At 36.7% G+C, this 12,057-nt stretch overlaps 1 pseudogene; it reads right to left on the reverse strand.

Annotated features, from left to right (window-relative positions):
• Positions 1–3,058: 3,058 nt before the first annotated feature.
• On the reverse strand, positions 3,059–7,681 carry LOC18041457 (annotated as a pseudogene).
• Between the last annotated feature and the right edge of the window lie 4,376 nt (positions 7,682–12,057).

Genomic DNA, 12,057 nt, shown 5'->3' on the forward strand with positions numbered 1-12,057 from the left:
ATGTTGTTTGGTGACCTCGAGCACATCACCTCGACCAGGATGTTATTTGTCACCTCGAGCAGATCATCTTGACCAGGATGTTATTGGTCACCTCGACCAGAATAATATGTGGTGACCTCGAGCACATCACTTGGACCAGGATATTATTGGTCACCTCGACCAGAATAATATGTGGTGACCTCGAGCACATCACCTCGACCAGGATATTATTGGTCACTTCGACCAGAATAATATGTGGTGACCTCGAGCACATCACCTCGACTAGGATGTTATGGGTCACCTCGACCATAATAATATGTGGTGACCTCGAGCACATCACCTCGACTAGGATGTTATTGGTCGCCTCGACCAGGAAGTTACTTGGAAGCACGATTCAGTCAAAACATTTTCTCCGAAATGTTAGGGACCATGTTCTTAGTGGGCTGAAAATTAGTAGTTTTCTTGAGAATTTTAGGGGAGAGGATAAAAACCACTATAATTTCCTATAAAAACCCTAGGAAGGGGAAAGAAGAGGGGGGGATTCTTCTAGCTCTCTCTTTCTCTCTCTATCTCTCTCTCTCTAAGCAACTGAACCCATTGGACCTTTTTCTCTGTCTACCACAGAGAAATCTCTCTTTCGCCTGTGATTTCTTTAAGATTGATTATTTTGAATTATTCTCCTTTAAATTTACTTAAAATCTTTTTGTTTAAAGCAATCATAATTAAGCCACATGAATTGTGGTATGAGTTTTTCCAAGTAAGACCTGCATTGCTGACTTGAGCGTCGGAGGGTTCTCGCCGGAAAAACTTCCGGCACCTCCTGACTGTTGGTTGTGTTCACAGGCTCACAGGTTATCTGCTCATGGATCGTCTGCTCATGAGTTCTCTGCTCATGGATTATCTGCTCATGGGTTATCTGCTCATGGATCGTCTGCTCACGGGTTATTTGCTCATAGATTGTCTGCTCATGAGTTCTCTGCTCATGGATTGTCTGCTCATGAGTTCTCTGCTCATGGATTATCTGCTCATGGGTTATCTGCTCACGGGTTATCTGCTCATAGATTGTCTGCTCATGAGTTCTCTGCTCACGGATCGTCTGCTCATGGATTGTCTGTTGATGGGTTGTCTGCTCACAAAACATCTGCTCATAGAAAATCTGCTCATGGTGCTAACTAATCATCAGTTTCCCACCAAACAAACTTAATGATGATGCAGGGATTTGAGATCTGACCAACTCCTTCGGATTTTGGCATCAACAGCCGGCTAACCTTTGTCCGTCGGATTAGGGAACAGAAATCCAAACGGTGGAGATCACTTGCTGAAACCATGTCCCTTTGTTACTTTAATGAAAATTTCTAAGTGCTGATAAATAAACCAGGTAGATATGGTAGATATTTTGAAGTATAAAAAGTGAAAAACGGAGCCTTTACCGATGGTTTGCTTTCTTATTCATCTTTTCCCTAGGCTTATTACTCTTTTATTATTTAAGTTGACTGGAAATGAATCCAAAGAAAGGCTGATATTAAAAAATGATCTCAATAATGGAGGAGCGATTCAACTCCGGATAATAAAGTTTTGTCGTATTCTTGTTAACTTTTTGTTGTGGCAGAGAACGGAGAATAATGATGAGATTAAAAACTAATAAGTGACCCGTCTATGTCTTTTGGAATTAATTAATCATCTTAGTTTTATGGCCGGTTAACCGTTGTCCGTCGGATTAGAGAACAGAAATCCAAACGGTGGAGATCACTTGCTGAAGCATGACCCTTTGTCACATGTAACTATGTAAGAAATGTCCAAGACCGGTAATTGACCGTTAGCATCATGCCAGTGTAGTAGAGGGGAAGCGTCTTTTTACACAACTCATGTATATTCATTGGAATATGGAGTGCCAAATTATTATTCTAAAAAACTTTGAACACCAAAATATGTATTAAACCCCATTACTCCATAAAAACATCATTAATCTAAAATTTTACCGTATAAATACACATTAATACCCTAAATACCCTTAATAAGTTAATTATCATAATCTCTCTTATCCTTTTTCCTTCACCACCTTTTCTAACCTTTTATTAGTTATGTTTTGAACCCAAACCCTAGGTTCATCCTTTTTAATTTTTTTCAGTAGGTTTTTGCCCTTGAATTCTAAATATATTGTTACAAATTATTCCAAACGCATGAAATGCCGAGAAAAGAACAACTAATAATAAAATTACATTCCTAATTAGGATACTAACCAAATTCAAGCAGTTAAAGAGGTTGTTGAAAAGTCAAAGAATTACTTTCCAATTTCAAAAGGCCAAGTTGGTGGGTTTGCCAAATTCAAAAAAGCAAAGATGGTCGGCTTGCTAATTTCAAAAGACAAAGTTAGGTGTTGAAAAACTTGTGCATGCAATACAAGATCCAGCTCAACGTTTTGACCAATTGAACCCAACTTGGAGCAGAATGCACTTTATAAATAGAGAAGCATTTTGCAATTGTAAGCATCCCGAATTTGAGAGAAGTAGAGAGCAATTGCAAGTGAGTTCTTTGAGAGAATTTGTGAGAGCTTCCACTTGAGTGTTCTAGTGAGGTTCCATTTGGGTGTATGGGGGTTGTGGGTTTTGTGAGTTTTTCCAACTTTTGTAAATTCCCATTTGTTAGTAAAATTATCTTCTAGTTTTTTGCTCGTGGCCGTAGGCATTACGCCGAACCACGTAAATTATTGTGTCTTATTTTTCTTTACATTTGTTTAACACAACATTTATATTTCTCCAAAAGTTGCAGTATTAGTAATTGCTCAACCCGCGTTTCCACAACAAGTGGTATCAGAGCCGACGGTTCGTACTTGGGGGATACAGTACTATTCACGTATACGGTATTGTTCATGTATACGATACTATTCACAAATACGGTGGAGACGACCATTTATACTTGGGAGACAGTCTATTGTAAGTAGTGTGTATTTTTGCATGTCTAAGAAAGTTCTGTCAACAAAGGCGATAAGAGTCTAAGGATTCTGGTTTTTAATTGGGACCGAGTTCCCATCAAGTCTTCTAGGAACTTTTCTGGTGCATTTATTCACGCGAAATAAACATCATAGAGGCTGTTTTTTAAGTGTAAATAGTTGTTGAAGAAACTGATCATTTGAGATAAAAAGGATGGCAAAGGCATCGTCATCGTCATCGTCTTCATCAGCAATGACTACTGCGACTAATGCAAAATTTGAAGTGGAGAAATTCTTCAGCAATGACTACACTCGGATATGTTCAGCTGTTCCAAATTATCCATAATGGCAGATCCTTGTTTCAAGAAGTGCTTGAGATCAAAACACTTGTTTACTTCTCTTATGATTACCTCCATCCCATTTTCAGCCTTTTCTTTTGCCTCCTGAGCATGACGCCCTCCTCCTATACGAAGAACTTTCATGGCGTGAAATCTCTGTAGGAAATCATCAAGTGAGAAAATAGTAGGCGACTCAGCACCAAACTCCGCTTCAAGACATTTAAGTTTGCAAATCAAGTCTTCTGGAAATAGACTGTTATTTGTTGCTATGTGCTTCGCATCAGCTCTCAATTCTTCCAAGTTGGGGAATAACTGGGTGATTAATCACAACCAAAATAAAGAAAAATTTGCGAGATGGACAGATTAGTTTATATATTTATTTTAAAGAAATTTAACAAAATAGAAGAGAATAAATTTGAAATTGACTACCACTAGCTAGTAAAAATACTTATTCAATAAATTTTAACTTTTCAGAAAATGATAACTTTTTGTTAGTAAAAAATTAACCAAGTCATGAAGACAATATCAATATAACTTTAAGCTCTATGAGAATTGAAAAGTTAATTATAAAATTCTTGTACGTACCTTTTTTTTATCAAGTCACCCGTAGTTTTTTTATGTCTCGCCATGAATTCAGGACATCTAGATATCCATAACTTTTTCAATGATGGAAATTTAATGATGTTTACATCTCCTGTGCAGAAGCTTGAAAGTTTTTTAAGATCATACATCTTTAAATATTGTAACTGGGGAAACATTACAATATTATTATTCCTTTTTTCTTGGTCCACAGTTATTATCTCTTCCAAGACAGGGCATCCCAATATCTCAAGGTGTTGGAGTCGAACAAAGATGTCATTGCTAACTATAGAAGACGAAAATAGACATCTTAAATTCCTACATCTGTATAAGGTCAAGTGCATTAAATTCTGAACACCGGAAGATATGGCTGAAAATTGGTTTTGCCAAATCCTCTCAACATTAATTGAACGCAACTCCAAGTTCTCCAACTTTGGTAACGCAACCTATTCGATTAAAAAATTAACTTCTTGTTAATTACAAGTAATAATCATTTCTACAGATGGACAAATCAATAAAATTATTAATCTGTTTCTCTTGTTATAGTTCTCTTCAGTCTTTCATACAAACGAGCACCATTCAAGTTTCAAATTATTCCTTGCTAATTTTACATGTATTCTGACGACACATTAAATAAAAATGACAAGTTATGAATGTGAATCAATTTATTAGTCAAAAAATGACAGTTTTCAAATTATTAGTTACTCTTGCATATTTGCTAACAGACAAGAATAACAAAGAACAAAAATACAAAAGTCATAGAGAATTAATAAGACTACTGGCTTAACAATAACTGACCTTCTCAATAAATAGTGCATTAGAAATGCTGACATTGTCCTCCAAAATGATTTCGTTTGACTGAATATCATTTAACGATTCCTCTTGTCTCTGTTGACATTGAAGGTGTTATGAGTTTTGAGTATAAACTTAATATTGATCGTAATATGCATTTGTAAAGCTTAGTTTAGGACTAGATCTAAATTTGATATGTAAGATTCCATAATCGATAGTTTTTTTAATAAAAAATTTAACTAAGTTAATTTAAACAAAAATATGAAGAATTAAACTTGTTACCAATTTAGATTAGATAAATAGTGAATATTCTCTAAATATGATCATTGTCAGATTGTTGAAAATATAAGACGGTTAATTTCACATTTTTCATATGAATATTGTGAATGTTATTGAAAGTAAGAGAAGAAGAATAATATTACAAGGCATAAAGCACATACAATATAAAGCTATTAGGTTTTTTTTTTTTTTTTTTTTTTTACGGTGATGTAACTCTGAAGCTAAAAGATTAAAATATTATTTAAATTGCAAGCATTAATGATTTTTGCTAAATTGTTTACTTTGAAAACGAGTATAAATATGATATTTGACGACTTTTCAAAATTAACTTTGATACACTAGAAGCTTCTAGTTTTAGCATAAGTATAAATTAACAAAATGAATTTCATGATAACTATAATTTGCTAAATTGATCATACCTTTAACTCTGCCGGATTAAGGGCGTCGTCGCAACCTTCGATCCAGAGATGCTTGAGTTGTGAAGAGCCCACTTTGACTGGTTCATTAACAAAATTATGGACATCTTGCTCTTGCAGTCCATACAATCCAAGATGTTCAATTCCCTGCAGTTGCACGCTCAGCCCATCCTTCAAGGAAATCTTGGAATTCAGCTCGATTCTGAAATCTCTACTCCAAATGTTGTACTTCCAATTCCAGGAATCTCCAATAAGTATTCTGTACCTCTCCAGCTTCTCGAAGAACAAGCCTCTTGGGAGACCGTTGACATCTCTTATTTGTAGTTCTAAAGAGGTCAAATGCTTCAACTCATCAAGGCTAGCATTCTTGACCCCGTCCACCTCCACATCCCATTTATCAAAGCTATTATCACCTATATTTAGATCTTCTAAATGGGATAAATTTGACAATATATTTGGTGGAATAACTTCTAGTTTGCTACAATCTCTCAAATCAAGCAACTTTAGCCAAGTCAATTGACCTAATTCTACAGGCAACTGCTGAATATCACTACCTCTTAAGCAAAGGATTTCTAGTTTCTTCAACTCTCCTGTAACACTTATATCTAGCAATTTGCAATAACACAAACTCAGTGTTCTAAGGTTTGATAGGAGACCAAGTGATGAAGGCAGTGGCAGTAGATTCATGTAAGTCAAGTTTATAACCCTAACCTGTATCATCTTCTCGAAAAAGTTGTTTGGAATTGTTAATGATGAAGATTCCTGATGATCAGCACGTACAGAAAAAAGTTTTAGCTGAGGACATTCCGGTAGTACTCGATCAGGAAGCACATTAGTCTTGATATCACGTAAGACGATTGAAGTGTAAAGTTTAACCGCATTTTCGTCTGACCATTCCATGCAACCATCAAACAGCTCACCTGTCGCCGTAAACACATTTTTTTCTGCAGATACAATTGATATCGCAACATCGCGAATAACATCGTGCATAGGAAGGCCTTCATCTAGCAACATACAAGAAGCTTTAAGTTTGTAGACCAACGTACTTACTCGATCTCGTGCTTCGTCCAACTTACTGATACCTTGAAATAAACCCAATCCCACACCGTACCTTAACAATTCATCAATGGATTCCACATAAGCATATCCTATTAGCAAAAAGAGGTTCTTGAGCTCCTCCCCTTCTAATTTGTCGTAACTCAACGCTGTAGCTTTATATGCTTCTGGTTGTATATGTTTGAAGTTCGTTGAGGATGGCCTTCTTAGTTGTTTCAACGCATCCTTCCATTTAAATATACTCGCGCTCCTTAATGCCCTTGCTACCGCCACAATGGAAACAGGCAAACCCACACATTCCTTCGCCACATCCCTTGCTACGCATTTCAATTCACTACCTTCAACATAATCACCTGCCATCTTCTTGAATAGACTCCAAGCTTCTTCTTCTTCTAAAGCACCACTAAGAAATTTTTTTGAGAATCCATCTTCATTGACAACACATCTAGACTTCTTCCTGTGAACAGTACTTTACATCCCTTATGATCTCCGTGAGGAATTCCTACCACCTGCAAATCAAGATATTCTCAAATATTATCTAAGATGACAAGGATCCTCTTCTCTTTCTTCAGTCGGCTAAAAAGACTCCTTGCCCTTCCCGATCCGCTTTCCTCACGAAATGTTAGACCTAATTTATCTGCGATTTCTCCTTGAATCTTTCTTATGTCTGGGCTCTGGGACATCTCGGAAAAAACCACAAGATCAAAGAGCTTGTTATTTTTTGCTTTTCTTGCAACTTCTTTCGCCAGCATCGTCTTTCCAATGCCGCCCATTCCACAAATCCCGAGCATGCTGATATCGGGATTTCTCAATGCACCAAGAATATCATTCAGGGTGGAAATTCTTGATTCAAAGTCCTCGTAGCCTTTGTTGGACATAAGCAATGTATCCTCAGGAATGATACTGTGGGAAATTCTTTCAAATCTCCCATCTTCCCGGAGCTTGACTATAGCGTCCAGCTGCCTCACTGCTTCCTTTCTAAGTCTACGGCGCATCTTCAAATTAGGACAAAAACCCTTGAAACTATGCTTATTTTCTGTAGCTTCATCACCCACAAATTTCTTTGCCTCAACAATGGCCTTGTTTGCGCTTGCAAGCCAGTTCTGAACGTTCTGTTCAATCTCTTCACATTTTCTTTCTGCATCATTCACCGCGTGCTCCATACTCATGATCTCACCCTCCAGCTTCTCAACTTGAGTCTTGAGATTCTCAAAGTTGCTAGTGTAGTCGCGCACATAACTGAATTGGCGTTCTATGGAAGGAGCCAAGCACTTTGCAACTTGTATAACAACAGAAACTATGATTTCCACCATCTTTTATCCTTTTCGCTCACACTTTTTTTTTAAAGAAAATTAAAAAAAAAAGAAATTGGGAAACAGAACAGAGACAAGAACTGAAAGCACAGAACAATTGATTAGTTAGGAAGCAAACTGACACTGAGAGATTAAGCGCAAGTGAAGTGCCTACAGCAGTATGGGGCAGAGTAAAAAAGGAAAAAAAAGAGTGGATACGGAACAGAACAACTATAAGGAGTAGCGCCTAAATAACAAGACTGGAGATCAAAGAATGCCAAGTGTCGTTGAGATTATAAGATTGAAAATTCAAAAGAGTTTATGGCAAAAACTGAGGAACAAACAAAAGCACAAAACTTAGAAAAACATAAGGCATATTATCAAACAACTTCAGCAAGTTTTTCGATTTAGTTTTTTAATTCTTGTAATAAAATATTAAAATCTACAAGGAAGCATTAAGGCTTGCTAAAACTTTGAGGTACATTCCTTCTCTCTAATTAAAGAAAATTAGGAATAATGCTGATTCAACCATGTATAATTTAAATTGATTAAAGTTAATATTCGTAAATATGCTTTGATTAAAGTTGTTGTGTGAATATACATATAATAATTGTTGGTAAAGTTTCGTAAATGTGAATGCTTTAAATGTCTATCTCTTCCCCCTGAGGAAACGTTAACATGGGAGATGAAGCTATACTACTATAACAGTGTTTGAGCATTTTCACCAAGTACTTGATAAGTTTATAAACTTATTTATTTATTTCATTTCCTAAATATGAAAAGCTACAACGGGAGAATAATGGTTTGCTAAAACTTCAAGGAATGACATTCATTTCCGATCATTGAAGAAACTCCATGAATGCTGATTCCATCATGTAGAATTTAATGTTAATTAAAGATAAATTTTAGTGTTAAAAAGTTAAAAATTAATTTTAGTGTTTGATAAATTTTAAAAAAAATCACTTTTGACAAAATTATCATATCTTATAGAAGATGTTGAAAAGCAAGGAGTAGCTTTTCAACATCTGATTTTGAGAATAAGTTTTATACTCAATATAATTCTATGTATATCCTTATATAGGAAATAAATTTATTAACTTTAAAGAGATTATTACTATTAACAATTATATTGAGATATAAAATAAAATAAAAATAATAAAATAAAATACTTATTTTAACTATCAATTATTATATTTATACACACTAATATATATATATATATATATATATATATATATATATATATATATATAAAGTTATGGAGCAGCTCCTCACCTCAAGGTCAAAGTCCTCAGTAGCAGATTCCTCTGAAGACAATGATGAAGATGAAGAGCCATTTATTTCCCTTTGAGATGAAAATGAAGACGATTGTTTTGAAATTTTCTCTCCTGTAAAGCATTGTAAATAAATTTCTGTATGTAAAAAAAAAAAAAAAGGAGTAAAAGTAAAAGTAATTTTTTGTATTTTTAGTTGTATCTTCGGGTGATACCAAAGAGTAAAAGTAATTTTCTGTATTTTTAGTTGTATCTTCGGGTGGTCCCCTAGACACAAGTGAGAGCGCACATGTCTCTTCACCCGAGCTGTATTTGTATTTGTAAATATTTATGTACATTCTTGATTACAAAACTACAATCTCGCTACAGTTGAGAAGCTACAGTTTCGCTACAGTTGAGAAGCTACAGTTTCGCTACAGTGGAGAAGCTACAGACTCGCTACAGTTACAAAGCTAAATCTTGTATTTAAATCTAGAGGAAGACTTAGACTCCTCAGATTTTTCAATTCCTCATCTCTCTAGTTTTCATTCTCTCTCTCTCTCTCTCTCTCTCTGGGAATCCGGAATCCGAAGTTAATAAGGAAATTTTTATGTCTTCAGATTAGTTCCTTATCTTCAGATTAATTTCCCATTTCTTCTATTTTAAAGCAACAGATCAACCAAACTAAATGTAAGATCTGTAATCTTGTAATTTTATTCCAAAGATTGTAAAAATTTTAAATTTCTGTATGTTTAAATTTCTGTAATTTAAATTAAAGCACTAATTAAAACACTTTAATTTCCGCAATTTATTTTAAAGCATTTAAATTTTATGCATGCTTTGCAGACTGATCCATATCAGATCTGCCATACAACTGTTACGTTCCTCTGAGGCAACGAGACCAGATCTCAATCCTCAGTTGTATTCTTCTCTTCTCCCTCCTTCCACTCAGATCGCTATTTCTGGGATCCAGATCATCTAGTGATATCTTTGAGCCTTTAGATGTATGCTTGTTGCTTGGCTTGCTTAAAGAACCTAAAATATATTTGGTAAAAGATATTTGAGTATATCGACGGGAATCTGACGACGTAAATTCCATATATAAAAGATAGATATATATATATATATATATATATATACATGTTTATAAATGTGTAAATAAATTTTATTTAATATTTTGTCCAATTCAATCATTTATATTCTTATAGTTGTTTAAGAGTAATATTTACTGAACACATATGATTAATTTTAAAACTTACAACACCTTTAAAATAAATTTTACCAAACGTTTAACTGATTCTCTTCATAATTGATTATTTTTACAATACAACTAATAATAATTATTTTAAAAGTTACAGCATTACCAAACTAGTCCAAAGTCCTCCAAGATCCTCATGAGTATTGTTTAGGGGATTTATAACGATGAGACCAGCCATACCCTGGACGAGGAGTCAGCCTCCTTACAAGCGAACAGATGGGTGAAGTTTGGTAGCGGGTATCCACGAGCATGAATTTTGCTGCTCAGCCACGAGGATGAGATAGTCTCCTGCTAGGAGCCGACAGTTTTCCCTGTTGAAGATCGAGGTCGGCAGACCCAGTCTACAGTGGTTAACGAAACGCACACTCCTATCCAAGAATCTAGGCACGAAACCCACTCAGCCGCAACTACGACATTCAAGCAACCACTTCCGTGAGCTGAGGAAAGTAATGGGCATGGATCGTGGGGGATTGAATTCACAGGCAGGCTATAAAAATGTAATCAATGAAGGTAGACGGGTTAGACATTTTCACATTAGAACTTAAGAAAAAGCATCTTTAGGAAGAAAGGAGAGAAAAGCTCGGAGGCATTTTTACTGCATAAGAGACCAAAAAATAGCCACGAGATCAGTGGACAAGTTTTCCAAAAAAGTAAACCGACTTTTCTGACTTAAGCATCGGAGGGTTTAAGCCGGAGAAACTCCCGGGGTGCTCTGACCAGTTTCTGTGTGCGCAGGAGTTTGCTGAAGTTGAGTCTTACGAGGCGTTGTTCTGCTCAGTGAGAAGAGTAACGAGGAGAATCTGCGGTTGATCGAGAGTTCGAGAGTTGAGGAAAGATCTTGGTCGTGCATGAGCAGACACCAGAATCTCGCATCAACATTTTAGCGCTGTCTGTGGGGAGCTGAACAAAAAGCTTCCGTTAATAGAGAGGAGAAGAAGAACATGAGTGAGGAGACAATGGACATAGGTGGGGGCAGCGCCCAAGGAGCTGATTTGAGGCTGAATGAGTCTGTGACCCTAAGAGAGATAGCTAATGAAACACGAGAAAAAGCAATGTATGAGCGGATGGAAATGATGGAGAAACAGATGGAGATTCTGACAACCATCTTACACGAGCTGAGAAATGAGCGAAGGGGAATTCAAGAGGAGGGGATGAGAAGTGGTGGAATGACACCAGGGCACATTGACAGAAGGAACAACGACAACACGATGAGAGGTCGGACCACCAAGAGATTTGGTGGTGAAGTGGGTAACCAATCTCTACGGGGAGAAAGTCATGGAGGAGGAGATCAATCCTCGGGGAGGCAAGTCTTTGACAATGATGACAGAGTTGTGAATACAGAGGAAAGGGAACTTCGGCAACACCTGCATAATGTGGAGCAAGAAAGAGATCAGGTTGTAGCACGTGACCCTGGTCGTGCCGTACAGCTAGAGGAGGAAGTGCGTAGATCAGCGTAGATAATAGATGACATGCAAGGACGCAGCAGAGCACCTGGTTGGAGGATAATGTTGGATGGTGAATCCCCCCTCTCAGCAAAAATCATGAACGCAATCATTCCGAGGGATTTTCGCTTCCCATACCTCAAGTACTCTGGGCGAACCAATCGATTGGTACACATAGAGCGGTTCAACGATATGATTGGGGTGCAGGGGTTGTCTCAAGCCTAACGGTCCAGGGCGTTCCCGCTGTCTCTAGAGGGACGAGCACGTGAGTGGTACCGGAAGCTTCCTCAAGGGAATATCAAGTCATTCGATCAGATGTGCCAAGAATTTACAGAGCAATTTCGGGGGGCAATGACACCTGAAGATGATATGATAGAGCTGACAAGCATGAAGCAAGAAGAGGATGAAACCCTTCGGGAGTTCATCAAAAGGTTCCATCGCGTT

Source organism: Citrus clementina, unplaced genomic scaffold (genome assembly GCF_000493195.1).
Source record: "Citrus clementina cultivar Clemenules unplaced genomic scaffold, Citrus_clementina_v1.0 scaffold_5, whole genome shotgun sequence".
NCBI lineage: Eukaryota > Viridiplantae > Streptophyta > Magnoliopsida > Sapindales > Rutaceae > Citrus > Citrus x clementina.